The sequence below is a fragment of the Ictidomys tridecemlineatus genome, unplaced genomic scaffold, assembly GCF_052094955.1.
Source record: "Ictidomys tridecemlineatus isolate mIctTri1 unplaced genomic scaffold, mIctTri1.hap1 Scaffold_51, whole genome shotgun sequence".
Taxonomy (NCBI): domain Eukaryota; kingdom Metazoa; phylum Chordata; class Mammalia; order Rodentia; family Sciuridae; genus Ictidomys; species Ictidomys tridecemlineatus.
Window position 1 is genome coordinate 551,746 of NW_027523338.1, and position 14,191 is coordinate 565,936.

Here is a 14,191-nt window from a genome sequence, read left to right on the forward strand (position 1 = left end):
AGGGAAGCTTCTATCCCTAAATTAAAATCCTGATTTTCTGGAACCCATGTTTTCTGAATCCTGCATTTGTGTATTCTCTTTAGGGTATACTTGCTAAAATTTTTACCCACAAAGAAAGAATAGCCTTGAAGTATATAGATAGCTCAAAGGAGTCTTTATGTAATTATAAATGAGTTAATCAAAATGTTGGCAGTACAAAAAAAAAGGAAGTTCAGAGAGATAAACTTAAGAAACTCATCTTCTTCTTCACTCTCTCTCTCTGCCAGGCTCCACCAATGATATTAAACTCAAGAGTAAAAATACTAAGTATACTTAGGAATCATTTACAGAAAAAATAAAATGCTACATGTCACTGACAAAGCAATGCATTGTATAGCAGACAACTAGAAGAACCTTGACTGTAAAAATGTTTTGGTACTATAATTGCAATGTACATTGCTCATATCTGCAACTGGGGAAAACAATAAAATAAATTCTTCATTTATTTAACAAATACTTCATTTGCCTTTTCTAAATAATTTATTACTTCACAATTAAAGGAGGAAAGTAAGGATAAAATCATGCACATAAGGGGATTTCCAAGGAATAGTTTTTAAAAACTCACACAAGTGATTGATTCTGTTTTTGTCTCTATCTGTACATTTTAATACTTGAAATTCAAATTTAGAAAATGCTTAACGCTCAAACAAATTTTTTATAATGTTCTCCCATTTTAGATGGAGTTGGGTTTTTCTCTTGGGATGACATTGTAGCTGGGCAGGCATGTCTGCTGTCAGAGGAAACAGCAGAGGAAACAAGTTAGACTTCCATACAAGACGAAAATGGCCAGCTGCTCTGTTGAGAGTTCATTCTCAGAAGTCTAAGTCCATCAGGTTTTTGTTACAATAATTTTTGCAAAAATAAAACTTACAGAACAAATAACAGACAACCCACACACTGTATAATTTTAGGCTAAACTTCAAAGTAGTGATGCAAATGAAGGCACTTGAGTAACTCTGCAAACCAGTAACCCCTTTACAGAACAGTCACATGACTTATTTTTGTGATTTTGTACTGCTTTGCCTTATGGAATTTCCACAGATTGGTGGTGGCCCTGGCATTTTTACCAGTGGTGAAAATGAGCTGAATTTTCCCAATAGCAGAATGCGGCGGGACCCTGCCACACAGTCAGCATCCTGCCACGCAGCACTGGTGGGCCAGGCTCTGAGGAATCCTTAAATACACACAGTCTTAGCAATTAAAATTTGGATAATTCAGAGAAGATTTAAAGGGGCGTTCTGTGTCTTGTCACTCATTATTCTATATAAGAACCCCCATCATGCATATGTCAGAGCTCCCCACAGGGAGAGGAGAGGCCCTGTCCAGAGTCTATCTCCCCACTGGATATCACCTGACGAGGACCTGCCTGGGGAGGGTCTCACTGTCCCTGAGGCAGATCCTGGAGGCTCCTGCCACAGGAGGCAAGCCTTCCTCCTCCTGGTTCCTGCAGTGGCTCTACCTATCTGTCACTCATGTTGGGCGGGCAGAAAGAGGTCAGATTCTAGAGACGTATTAAAGGTAGAACTGAGCATTTTCTGGTGGATTGCATGTGTGCAGTGAGAAACACCTGTCAGGAAGATGCGTGTTACCGTTTGGGTGTGACGTGTCCTCCAAACTGTCCTGTGTGAGGCAGTGAAAGAAGGTTCAGAGGAGAAATGACGGGGGTTCGTAACTCAATCCGGGAATGAATCCCCTGATAGGGACTGGCTGAATGGTAACTGGGTGGTGGGGTGTGGCTGAGGAGGTGGGTCCCTGGGGGTGAGCCTTTGGGGTATGTACTTAGTATTTGGCTCGTGGAATCTCTCTCTGCTTCCTGGTCCTCCTCTGAGCCACTTCCCTCCACCACACTCTTTCTGCCCTGATGTTCCACTTCACCTTGAGCCCGGAGGAGTGGAGCCAGCGGTCCGGGGACTGGGGCCTCTGAAACTGTAATTCCCAAACGAACTTGGACCTTTTAGTTGCAGCAGTGAACAAGGTGATTAAAACAACACCCTCCTCCCTCTTTTTTTATAACCAGAGTAAGTGCATGAATGCTGTGAGGGGTTCTGGTGTGTTTTTCTGAAATGAAAGCAGTGAATCTGGAGGATGGTAAATGGAAACATGTCAGGTAGATGTCAATCACAGGATTAGATGCAAGAGCATCGGAAAGGAGTTAGCACTCAGAGCATGGGAGAGGGGTGAGAGTTGGGGCATGCGGGAAAGGCAAGGGTGTGACAACATTTAGAGTTAATTGAGCAATTAGTGTTGGAGTAAAGAGGAGGACCCAGAAAGCAGACTAAAAGATGTGTGGAAGACCAAGAGGCTCGATTCAAGACGTCTCCAATTTGAGAGAGAACTCATGATGCTTTTTAAGTCACTGAATCTTATTGGAAAGGAACACAACTCTTCAAAAAAAAAATGCAATGCTGCTGAAGCAAGGCATTTTCTATGGAAAGATAAATGACTAAAAAATAGCCATGAGCTTCCATAAAGTTGTGTTCAACTATAAAGATGTTTCTTGAAGAGAAATATAAATTAACTTCCACAAGAAAGAGGGCTTTGATGTGCTTACCTGTAATGACTGCCCAGAAAAACATTCCAAATCCAGTCAAAATGTATTCCCCTAAATACATTAAAGATGTGCCCTCTGTTGAAGTTTCTGCTTAGTCAGTAGCTAATTCTACACGGGTCCCTTGCTTATGAAGGAATCTTTTGGACTGGCATAAACAGAACATACTCCTAGGTTAGGTTTTTCTCTTGTGCTTTACTTTTATTGCATATATAAAATGAAATCTCAAACAAAACTTGTCAATTTATTTAAGAGTTTTTAAAATAGTGAATTATTTCAAATTCACATTACATAAAATAAAGAAAATAAGCATGAAATCCATTTGACATCTTAAGAGAAGTTATGCTGCAAACCTATAGAATACATTTCCCATCCAGTACTTGGATAATGTCATAATGTTGTTCTATCATACTAATTAGTGTTATCTTAGATATACTAGAAGTCTGAGTGTAGTCAAGACTTGGAACAACTACTTTTAAATGTGGACTAATGTGTAATAAATGAGTAAAGGAAAGCTTTTTGTTAATTTAGGGGAAAAAATCCAGGTGTATAATTCTTAGGTGCCAGTTAGTGTGTTATCTGTTAAAATATCTTCAGGGATAGAATTAAGAGTAAGGATTTCGGTCTTCAGTGCTGATACATGGATTTAATACCCCTGAAATTTATTTTTAAAAGTTCTCAAATTATGTTTTCTGATTTTTTTCTCTTTTAGTAATATAATATATATTGAAAAGAAGTCTTTGTTATGAAAGAGATGTCATATGTTAATTACTATATTACCACATACACTCTGAAAAATATTTTTTAATTAAATATTTGTTTCAGTAAACCAAAATTATATTTGGGTACACTCGAGCTGACCAACACTTGTTTCTGGTGGAAACACTTGTTTAATTTTCAATTTGTTAAAGGTTATTTCAATCATAGCATGGTTTACTTTTAAGACATTGAATATGATATGAAATTTTTGTAATTTACAAAGACAGAATTGTAAATGAAAATGTAGTTTACCATGAAATAAGCATGGTATGCTTGGAATTTATTTTAAATCCTATAAACCATGAAACTTTGTCATAACCTCATAAGTAAGGTCCAAAAATTCAACTATACAAAATATAGATAGGGTAGTGGTATTTCAAGGTTAACAAAAAACAATATTATTTTAGTGGATTTTCCAATTTCTATGTGGTAAAACAAGAAGGAAAAATGGAATTGCTGTTTACTTATTTTTTACATGTTAGGCCCAGTAGAACAGGGACTGGTAATTGTGAAGAAAGCACGCTCCCTGTACTGAACAAAGACCTAGATGGGCATGAGGCAGCACTGCGGAGCACCTTCTCCCATTTCCCTACCACCCGGAGGAAGAGAGCTCTCACCTTTCCCACCCGTGGGGAATCTGAGCCGGCCAGCACTTGGATGCCATTCACCCATCCCAAGAGATCTGCATTTGGATGCTGTGGGCCTGAGCCGTGGGGCTCTCCACTTGATGGGCAAGTCCTGATTTGTTGGTCCATTCCCCATCTGGTTTACTGCCGAGGTTTCTGAAGTTTATCTGATGATGGAGTTGATTGTAACATTGCTGTCCTCATAGCCTTCCAAGGAGTGTTTTTGTAATTAACAAGTACAGTCTTTCCAACTAAGGAACAGCTTCTCCAGCAAGAATGTGAATGGAACAGTTGAACTTCTCTAAGGAAAATGCTAGTCACTTTGTGTGCATTTGGTTTTAGTCTTTGATGGGCTATGTAAAACTGTATACATTACTAGAACTACATTTTGCCAAAAGCAAATGTTATTTACAATAATTTCTTTTTAAAATGAGAGCTGTATCTCCAACCACAACTTATTTCTACACTTACTTTTCCTTCCATGTCTACAGGGGCTTGGGAGAGCTCCTGAAGACACAAACAGGAATAGCTCACAGCCCATGGTGTTTAAATTATTCCAGTGGCTGTGAAAAACAAGTCAAGAAAAAACACTCGCGTGGTAAAAGCTGTAAAGCAAAGCTCATGTGGCTCAGCAGTACCACAAAGAAGCACAGAAATGTGACGGCAAAACATCCCTAAATAGAATGTTTGGAAAGAGTATCCAAAATTTAAATTTGGGTTGTCATAAAATAGATGAACAATTTGATGTTCTTTTTAAAGTTACTACTCACATTAGAGCAGAAATTCCTTTCAATGAAAGGCAAAAGGGAATCGTTACTAAAACTACATTTGAACTACATTGAAAGGAAGTCAAGAAGAGAAGGGAAGGTATCATGAATCAGAAGATTTCAGTTAGCTCTCTTGGATACAGATTCTAGAATATTATACTAGGGATTCCTAAGACATAAAACCTGCAACCTCAAAATGAAAAGATGATTACATTTCATATATGCCTCCCTTAGGGAAGAAAAACTATTATTTAAAATGAGGTTACCAGCAAATACAATTGTTTAATTTCAGCATGGGGTTGGATCCCAGGCACAGCTTTATAGCCATATTAGCAAGCATTAGTTTTAGTGTGTTTTTCTACCAAATCTGTTTAACATTTCTTTAGGGAGATAAAAATCAGAGTTCTCTTAATGCTTTTATCCACCGTCTCTATAACCAATTCCAAGATGAAAACACAAGAGAATTTTGCAATCACCCAGGATTGCAGTGCTCTGGGATAGTGCAGATCAGACATTGTGAGCGCCACCCTCCGTGTGGGTCCCTGTATCTGTCCTCCTAATGCTTCCAGATTCCAGCAGTTCAGACAGTGAGCAGAGGGAACCAGAACAGTCTGCCAGGGACCGAGACCACTGTAACTGCATTCTGTTCAGGACTGCCCTGGGTCTCAATCTTCAGTGGAGGGTGTGTTTGTTCTAAGGGAAAATCTTAAGGCAGACACTCACTATGCTCCTTTAGGTCATTCAGAACACAATGTTCTTGCATTATCTACACGTGTTTTTTGTTTGAGATTTATTTTCATTTTCTAAAAGTGTTTAATTCTAAATTCTCTTAACTTGTTCTGTTTATTTAATTGTATCACATACTGTACAACTTCTCACATGATTTCAGCAAAGGATGCTGAGAAAGCTTTAAATTATTAAATAAATAATTCTGGATTTTCTTGGAAATCTGCCTGTTTGTCCCTTAACACTCTGCAGTTCCTTCCTACAACTCTCTTACCAGTTAGCATCGTCTGTCTCCGCCCACCTCCGTCAGTGTCCCTGCCCATCATCTCTCATTGACTTCCCAGGTCACCTTGCAGATGCTAGTGTTCCCTGAGATCTTGTGCTCCACATCATACTCATCTCCATTCTTATCCAGCGCCATTTCTCCTGCTCCTAGAGCATCAGTAATTCCAGTGTGGCCTATTGTACGTACAATCCTAACCAACACCTCCTCTGATAACTTCAATTGCTGTATCCTTCGTGGGATGTTTAAATAGTATGTTACAACATGATTTCAGAAGACTTTCCTTGTTTCCCAATATGCTTTACAAATTCTGTTTTTATCTGATTTCTACTCTATTAATTGAAATATGTCCTAAATAAATAAAATTAGGGAATATAACATGGAAGGAAGAAAACTCTGGTCCAAAGACTATGTACTCATGCCCACTTGACTCCATCGCAGTGAAAACTCACTTGTTCTAACCATCATCCAGTAAATGAATTGACAAAGCCATTTTTTTGCTTCTTATCCTGAAGGAATCATATTTCCTACTGAGTTCTTTGCTGTGTATTTTAGATACTGGGTCAATGCAAACTACATATGTTTATTTCCTGGAAATTAAATAAAAAGTTTTTAAAAGGTGGACATATTTTTATTTTTCCTAATCGGTGCTTATTGAACTGTCACTTAGAAAAATACAGTTAATTCACAGAGTAATTCAATTTATAGCTTTTTATTCAGGGAAGTTTTCCTAAACACAAGTATCTTTCCACCAGAATTCGTGAAGAGCAATCCTAAATAAATTGGTGAAGAGAATCATTTCATAAATGAAAACATTTTGCAATTATATAATTTTTTTAACATATTAGACGTTTTCTTTATAAGCAGATAAACTATCATCGCTACCTGGAGGTCATCCTGTAAGTGGCTACTTACTGGAAATAACTAGTGCATTAACCCTAAGAAGTAGTACTGAAATTGAGTTGCTACTTTTGAAACAACAGAAGGCTGAGCACTAGTGGAGAAAAGCCGGGGACATTTTGAACTTCACTCTTTTGTGCTGTCGTCTTATTTTGGCTGGCCTAGAGTAAGCTTTCAGATTCCTTTAAAGATGTTAATCACTTGATTACAGAATGTTGTGTCAAACAAATTTTTTTCTTTGTTTGCGTGTTTCTGACTTTAATTAAGCCCTTTGGGTCAACACTGGAAAATGTATTCTCATGAAGTTTGATCTAAGACAAAGCATAACCTAATTTCAGAACTTATTTCTTTATTAAAACCAGTTTGTTCCAAAGGCAACTTATCTGGGACGCTTACACACAAACATCCCACCGAATTTTCTTTCTATCTTCTTCCTCCAGAGTGGATATTCACAAATGAGATACTAGTTCTAATTTGACATAGTTGTAGAAGAAGAAAACCATGGGGAAATGTTTCTATTGTAAAATAGAACAAAATAATAAATTCTAATATCTACTATGAAAATATATGGATTTCATTATTTATGATTATTATCAATTTAGAACAAACTCAATAAATGGTAAAGGAGATACTTATAAGAGCCTATAACTTTTAAATAAATATAACCTCTCTAGACTAAAACCCAATGAAGTTCACATATAATCCCATGGAGTAGAAAATGAAACAATAATTTTCTTCTGTTTTTTAATCTGTCCTTGTCTTTAAAAATTCTTGATATTTGCTATAATTAAAAGAGATATTAAAAAACTCCTAAAGGAGGTGGAAGGGGAGACACAAAACTGCCCTTGTATCTTTCATAGTCTGGTTAAGAGATACAAACCACACAATTCACTTTAAAAAACATAACTTAATGTAAGAAATGGGGAACTGGTCATTGGAATATTAGAATGTAATGAAAGAGAAACTAAGCTATCATGTTGAAAGCCACTGTTGGAAGCAGATACCATCCCTAGAGTTTGAAGAACAAAGGGAGGATGCTGAGAGTCATAACTCCTCCTTTTTGTTTTGGTGTCAGGAATTGAACCAGTAGCACTTAACCACCAAGCCGCACCCCCAAACCTCTTTATTTGTTTATTCTGAGGCTGGGTCTCACTAGGTAGCTGAGAGCCTCACTAAATTTCTGTGGCTGGCTTTGAACCTCAGATCTTTGTGCCTCAGCCTCCAGAGCCGTTTGGATTATATGCATGCACCACCTCGACCCACCAGAAATGCTAACTCTTGAAGCAGGTCCTGGTCTTGCTGAGCTAAATTCCTTCCAGGGACGCTGTTTGGTGGCTGGTCTGCATCGGAGCTTGGAAGAGGGGCTCCAAGAGCTGGAACTCTGATGGAATGGATGCTGCGTGACTGTTGCCTCTGTCATTGAGGTCACAGGGAAAGTCCTGGGAAAACTCCAGGTCACAGCAACTGAACTGAACCCCCATTGCTACCTGAAGAAGCAAAGCCCTGCCATCCCGTGGGACAGCAAGCCAAAGCGTGCCCTGAGAAGGGGACACTGCCTTGTCCCCTCCAAGCCACTCTCTGCTCATTCTCTCAGTGCAGCCTGATAGGAATCTCAGTGACAGCAGGTTGCAGCTTACCAACTTCCAGCCCCAGGAAATCCTTCTGTAGAAGGATGGTTGAAAGCAAAGAAAAAAGCTTAGCAATTAATGACTACAACCAACCACACTGAACTCTAGAGATGGCCGAAATCAAATTGGAGCCTGTTCCAATCCTCAAGGTGACAAAACATAGCGGAATTTGGATACTCTTTAAAGGAGTTTCTGACTGCTACTTTTAATAAGCTCTTATGAAAGATACAACAAGACTAAACCTTAGAAAGATAAAATATGAGCACAACTATAGAAAAAGAGAAAAATACTCATACAAATTTGACCCCAATGCATACACAAGCAGAATCTAAAAATTATATCTGCATAGAAGGCGGATGATGAGTAAAGGAAAGGGAGGCTTGGCCACCCCCATCAGCACAGGCAACAGGCCAAGGCTTAGGCTACCTGCAGGTATGTGGTGATGGCAGGGAAAGTGCCCTGAACTGATTGATGTGTGTCTGTAAAGAGAAAAGTTCTCTTGGATAGAGAGAAACCAACAATATATTTACCCTCAAGTTCCCCCAAATCACCAAACTACATTTATCCAAAAAATAATTGGCCTTAATTTTAAACTTGTTATAATAAGAAAATGGGTCTTCTAGAAACACAGTCATATTTGATTATTAGCTATTACACTTCTCACTTCATATTTTTTTTCAGAAGTATCCTAGAATTTTTCCCCCAAAATTATGGTTCTTATTTTGGGGTGAAATAAAACTAACTAAGAGGAAGACAGGAATTCTTGCAGAAGAAATTTATTTTTTCAGTACTCACCTGTGTGCTTAAAGGGACATAATTATACTATATCATCTAATGGGAAGTAAAACTAAAAACAAGCACCTATTTCTAGAATGAACCATAGCTACATATAAAGATATACTTGGAAAAATAAAAACCTAGGTGCAACACGAACGTCAATTTATCTCTTCTTGACATTTATCATTATAAATAGTCTCATTAAAGTTTCAAAAACATTCATTTATACCAAATTCATTGCACATTAGCATGAATATAAAAATTGTATAAATAAATATTTTGATGCTATTGAAAAGTGGCTACCATTTATTGAGTGTCTCTTAGGTACTCTGAACCATTCTGTGTGTTGCAAATGTGGGGGGGGAGGAAATGGCACCTCTGCCTTCATGTGGCATCTGCTGAGGGAGGCCGCTTGTGCTCCACGATAATGAACCACAGACCAAGGCATCAAGGAGCACAGGTTCTGTAAGCAGGTTGGGGGGGGGGGAGCGGTCAATGAGCACCTAGGTGACAAAGGGAGGAAGCCTCCCTGAGAGAGGGCCTTAGGATGCAGACAGGAAGTGGAAAGAGACAAAGAGCAGTTATGTTATGGAAGAGAAGGTAGCTTGGATGTCCAGAGAGCTGCAGGGGACTGATGTAACAAGGGAGCACACATTCAAGAGGCACACCAAGGGTAAAGAAGGTCAGGTGAGGGCACCTTGCAGGCTAGCCTGCCTGCTGCAGCGAACCTGGATCTCAGTGAGGGCCGCCTTAGCACTGGCCACAAACTGCCTGTCGCAAGCTCAACTTCACATTTCTTTCCACAACTTAATCCTTAACTGAGTTGATAAACAATACTTTCTGTGTTCACACAGCAAATATGGGAGAAGAAATGGATCCTAGACCAAACCAAAGCTGTCCCAGTCAGCACATAACATGGAGACGTTCAGGCTGGTGCTTAATGTTGAACAGAGGTGAAAGCCCCAGGCACGCACAGGTGGCTCCCATGGTATACATCTGTGGCTCATAGGAAATAATCTGTCAACAGGGATCTTTGCATGAAATAAATCCCCATCCTCTCCACCCTTGATCAATTCCCATAAAATCACCTTCCTTCTAGAAAATACTTCTAAAATAATAAGCAAGTATTACCCATTTTACCTTATACTTCATGTAAAAGAAATCATTGATAGTCTTAAAGGTTGGATCAATAACCCTCATAAGAAAACAATCAACATTTGCTTACCTGCATTTTTAAATATGCTAAACAAAGTAATTATTTATTAATAAATAAATATGAGAAAGGAGGCAAATCTTGATTACAGGAGATTTTTTTCAGATAATTTTAAAACTTTCTGAAAGGAAATTGAAGATTTGAATGATCAGAAACACACAAAACATTAATGAATGGGGCAATATTATAAATATTTCAATTATTACAAAGTTAAACTATCTATTAAATACAGAACCAACAAAATTTTCATTTGAGAATTTCAGAAAGATATGAAATTTCAAATTTAAATAAAATAATAACTTTCAATATTTACTTAAAACACAGTTCAAAAAGGGCATAGAGGCCAGGTGAGGGGGCCCATCCCTGTAATCCCAGCTGCTCCAGAGGCTGAGGCAGGAGGATCAGGAATTCAAAACCAGCTTCAGCAACTTAATGAGGCTCTAAGCAACTCAGCAAGACCCTTTCTCTCTCTCTCTGTATGTATATGTATGTATATATATATATAAAGGCTGGGATGTGGCTCAGTGGTTAAGGGCCTCTGGGTTCAATTCTTGATATTAAAAGAAAAAAAAGACAGAGGGGGAATTGGCCTATTATTTATGAAGAAGGAAATGTATTTTACATTTCCTTCTTCATAAATAATACATTTACAGCTATATAAATAGAAAGCTAGATCAACTAACAGACCCAGATTTATGTGGAGACATAACAATTCCAATATGGAAAGACACATTATTGATGAAGGGATAGAACACTTAAGAAGGATTGGGTAAAATGCCTCACTCTGAAGTAAACATAGAAGTAAAGTGTTTTCTAATACAACACACAGACTAGGAATGATAGTGTGTTAAAAGCCTAAATGTTAAAATAAAGCTTTTAAGAATCTCCTTTTGAAACACCCATTGAAAAAGATTTCTGAAATAAAATCTGTAAAAGTGTATAAGAAGAATAAAACGATGGAAAAGAAAAGATGGAATCGATTAAATTTTTTTAAAAAAATTGGCATAGTCAAATATTTAAAAAGAGAATTAAAAACATTTTTATAAAATATCTTCCAGAAAAAACAGAAGAGGGAGTACTCCCCAACTCAGTTTTTGAGGTCAGATACAAAAGCCATACAAAATAGGATCAAGAAAAAAACAAACAACTACAGACCAATGCAACTAATGAACTTAGTAACAAAAGCACATGACAGCACATAAGCAAGAAATCTTGGTATTGTGTAAAAATAGCTACAGGCAATGATTCAGTGGGGTTTTTCCCAAGTCTGCAAATCTTTGAAAAAATTAATAAAAGTAATCAATAGGCTAATGAACAAAACTGATCTCATTATATTACTTGAATGAATATTTGACATAATCCAATACTTATCAATGTTGAAAACTTACCCCACTGAGAATAAGAGTCACCAGCTAAACTTGACAGAGTGTAAAAATCCTGGTAGCCAGAGTTATATGGTGAGAGATCAAGATCTTGAATAAGGTAAGGACAGCTGCTCTCACCACTCTTAACCAATATAGCATTAGAATTCTAGCTGCTGCAAAAAGGTAGGGGAAAAATAAAGAAAACAGACTGGAAACATGATATGAAGTAGTCCACAATTATAGAGGGTTCTGTATGCACCCAAGAATATATAGAAATATCTCCTGTAACCAATCAAGCAGTTTAACAATTTTGTAGGATACCAAAACATATAACCCACATTTCTACATGCGAACAACGATAACATGGAAACCCAAAATAAAAATGTCTTCCACAATCACTCCAAAGAATGTGACATATTTAGTTATACATTTAACACCTACAGAGTATATATGATAAAATCATAAAGCATAGGGATAAAATAAATCAAGAAAAACTAACCAGAGAAAGATACTGAAAGACTCAACCAGTTCAGGGGTCTCTTATCCTGAATTGGTTTAATAGAGGCTGACTGTGAGTCCTTCCAAATTCCAGCAGGCTTTTTTGTTGACATAGGCAAGGGTACTCTTAAAATTTGTATGGAAATGTGGAAATCATAGAATACTTCAAACTTTTAAAAAATAAAATGGAGAGATTCGCCCTACCTGATAGCAAGGCCAGCTACCTCTGCACAGCCAACGAGATGCAGAGGTCGAAGGATGGACATGAAGGTCATCAAAGCAGAATAGGGAATCCAAGAGCAGACGCACGCAAATGAGCCTGCTGGCGTTTGGTAAAGGAGCAAGAGCAGTCCAGAGGAGGAAGGAGAGCCTCTTCTACGTCAGTTTAAGGAGTGCTCGGAAAGTTGGGCATCCATGGGGGGAAAAGGAAATCCTGGCTGAAAGCATTGCCTTTATGTAAAAGTAACTTAAGTGGACCCAGATCTAAATGTAATATGCTAAAGTGAAAACTAGTAAAAACTAGTGATCTTTTGCTCTATTCCCAGGCAAATAACATAATCCATAAAATAAAAATAGAAAAATAAAAAAAATTTTTTTGCTTTATCAAGGACCTTGTTAAAGAGCATGACAAGACAAGCTACTGATGGTGAGAAAGTATTGCAAGCCTCATGTTGGACAATTGACATATATGAAGAATATACAAAATGCTCTCAAATTCCAAGAGTAAATATAGCAACTAATGCATTTACGAAATGGGCAAAAGGTTCATATATTTCACCAAGTGGGATATACAAGTGTTAAAAAGTACATGAAAAAATCTTCCACATAATTAGCCATTTGGGAAATGCAGAAGGCATGGTGAGATATTGTTGCTCACCTACAAAAAATAGCTAAAATTAAAAGTAAGAAACAATGTCAATACCATACAATGTCAGGAATGTAGACAAGATGTATCTACACTGAAGATAGAATGTAAAATGAAAGTCACCCTGGAAAGCATTTAGCTAGTTTCTTATAAAACTAAACTTGTATCTAATGTATCAACAACTACATTTTAGATCATTTGTCCTAAAGAAATAAAAATTAATGTTTATATAAAAGCTTGGGCATGAATGCTCATCACAACTTATAATTACCCAATAGGAATGACTTTGGTTGTCCTTCAGTGGGTAAAGGCAAAATAAATCACCGTACTCCATACCATGGAATACAACTCAGCAATAAATGGAAGCAAACTATTGATACTTGCAAAACCTTGCATGAATTTCCTGATCATTACATAGAATCCCTACAAGGTTATGCACTGTTAGGTTTGCATTTATATAACATACCCCAAATGACAACATTATAGGAAAGAAAACAGTCCAGTGTTGAGTATCTGAGAGAGCAGGGATGGGTGTGGCTCTGTAGGACAATCACAGGCATTCATCTGATTATGGGATTATTATACATCTTACTGTTGGCATGTCAATAACTTGTTGGTGATTTTGCAGCATATTTTTGTAAGATGTTACCTGTAGAGGAAAGCAGATCACTCTGTACAGCTCCTTAATTCTACATCTAAGTTTACAATTACCTCAAAACTTAAAAATTAATGTAAACAAGTACAATTCTTTAATGTGCATATTTATATATTAAGATTCACCAGACAGATTAAAAGATAGTTCTTACAACTCTTCAAATCTGAGGACAGCTAATATGTTTTATAAGAAATTATTGTAATCAAAAGAAATAAGCAATCCTTGGAAATACAGGCAAAAGATGAACAAATAATTTATATAAGACAATATCCAAAAAGGGTAACAAATATATGAGAGATGTACAAATGCACTGGGAATCATAAACAATGGGATATTTCAATCATCCTCCAAGTCTATAAAAATTAAGATTGAGCATTGTCAAGAGTTGTGGAAAAACAAATTTCTGCTGTATTTACATTTGTTGGGACAACAGACTTCCTAGAGAGCAATCTTACAGAACTTGGAAAATCCAACCTCTGTTGACACACATATGTACACACATCACACACACACACACACACACACACACACACACACACACAC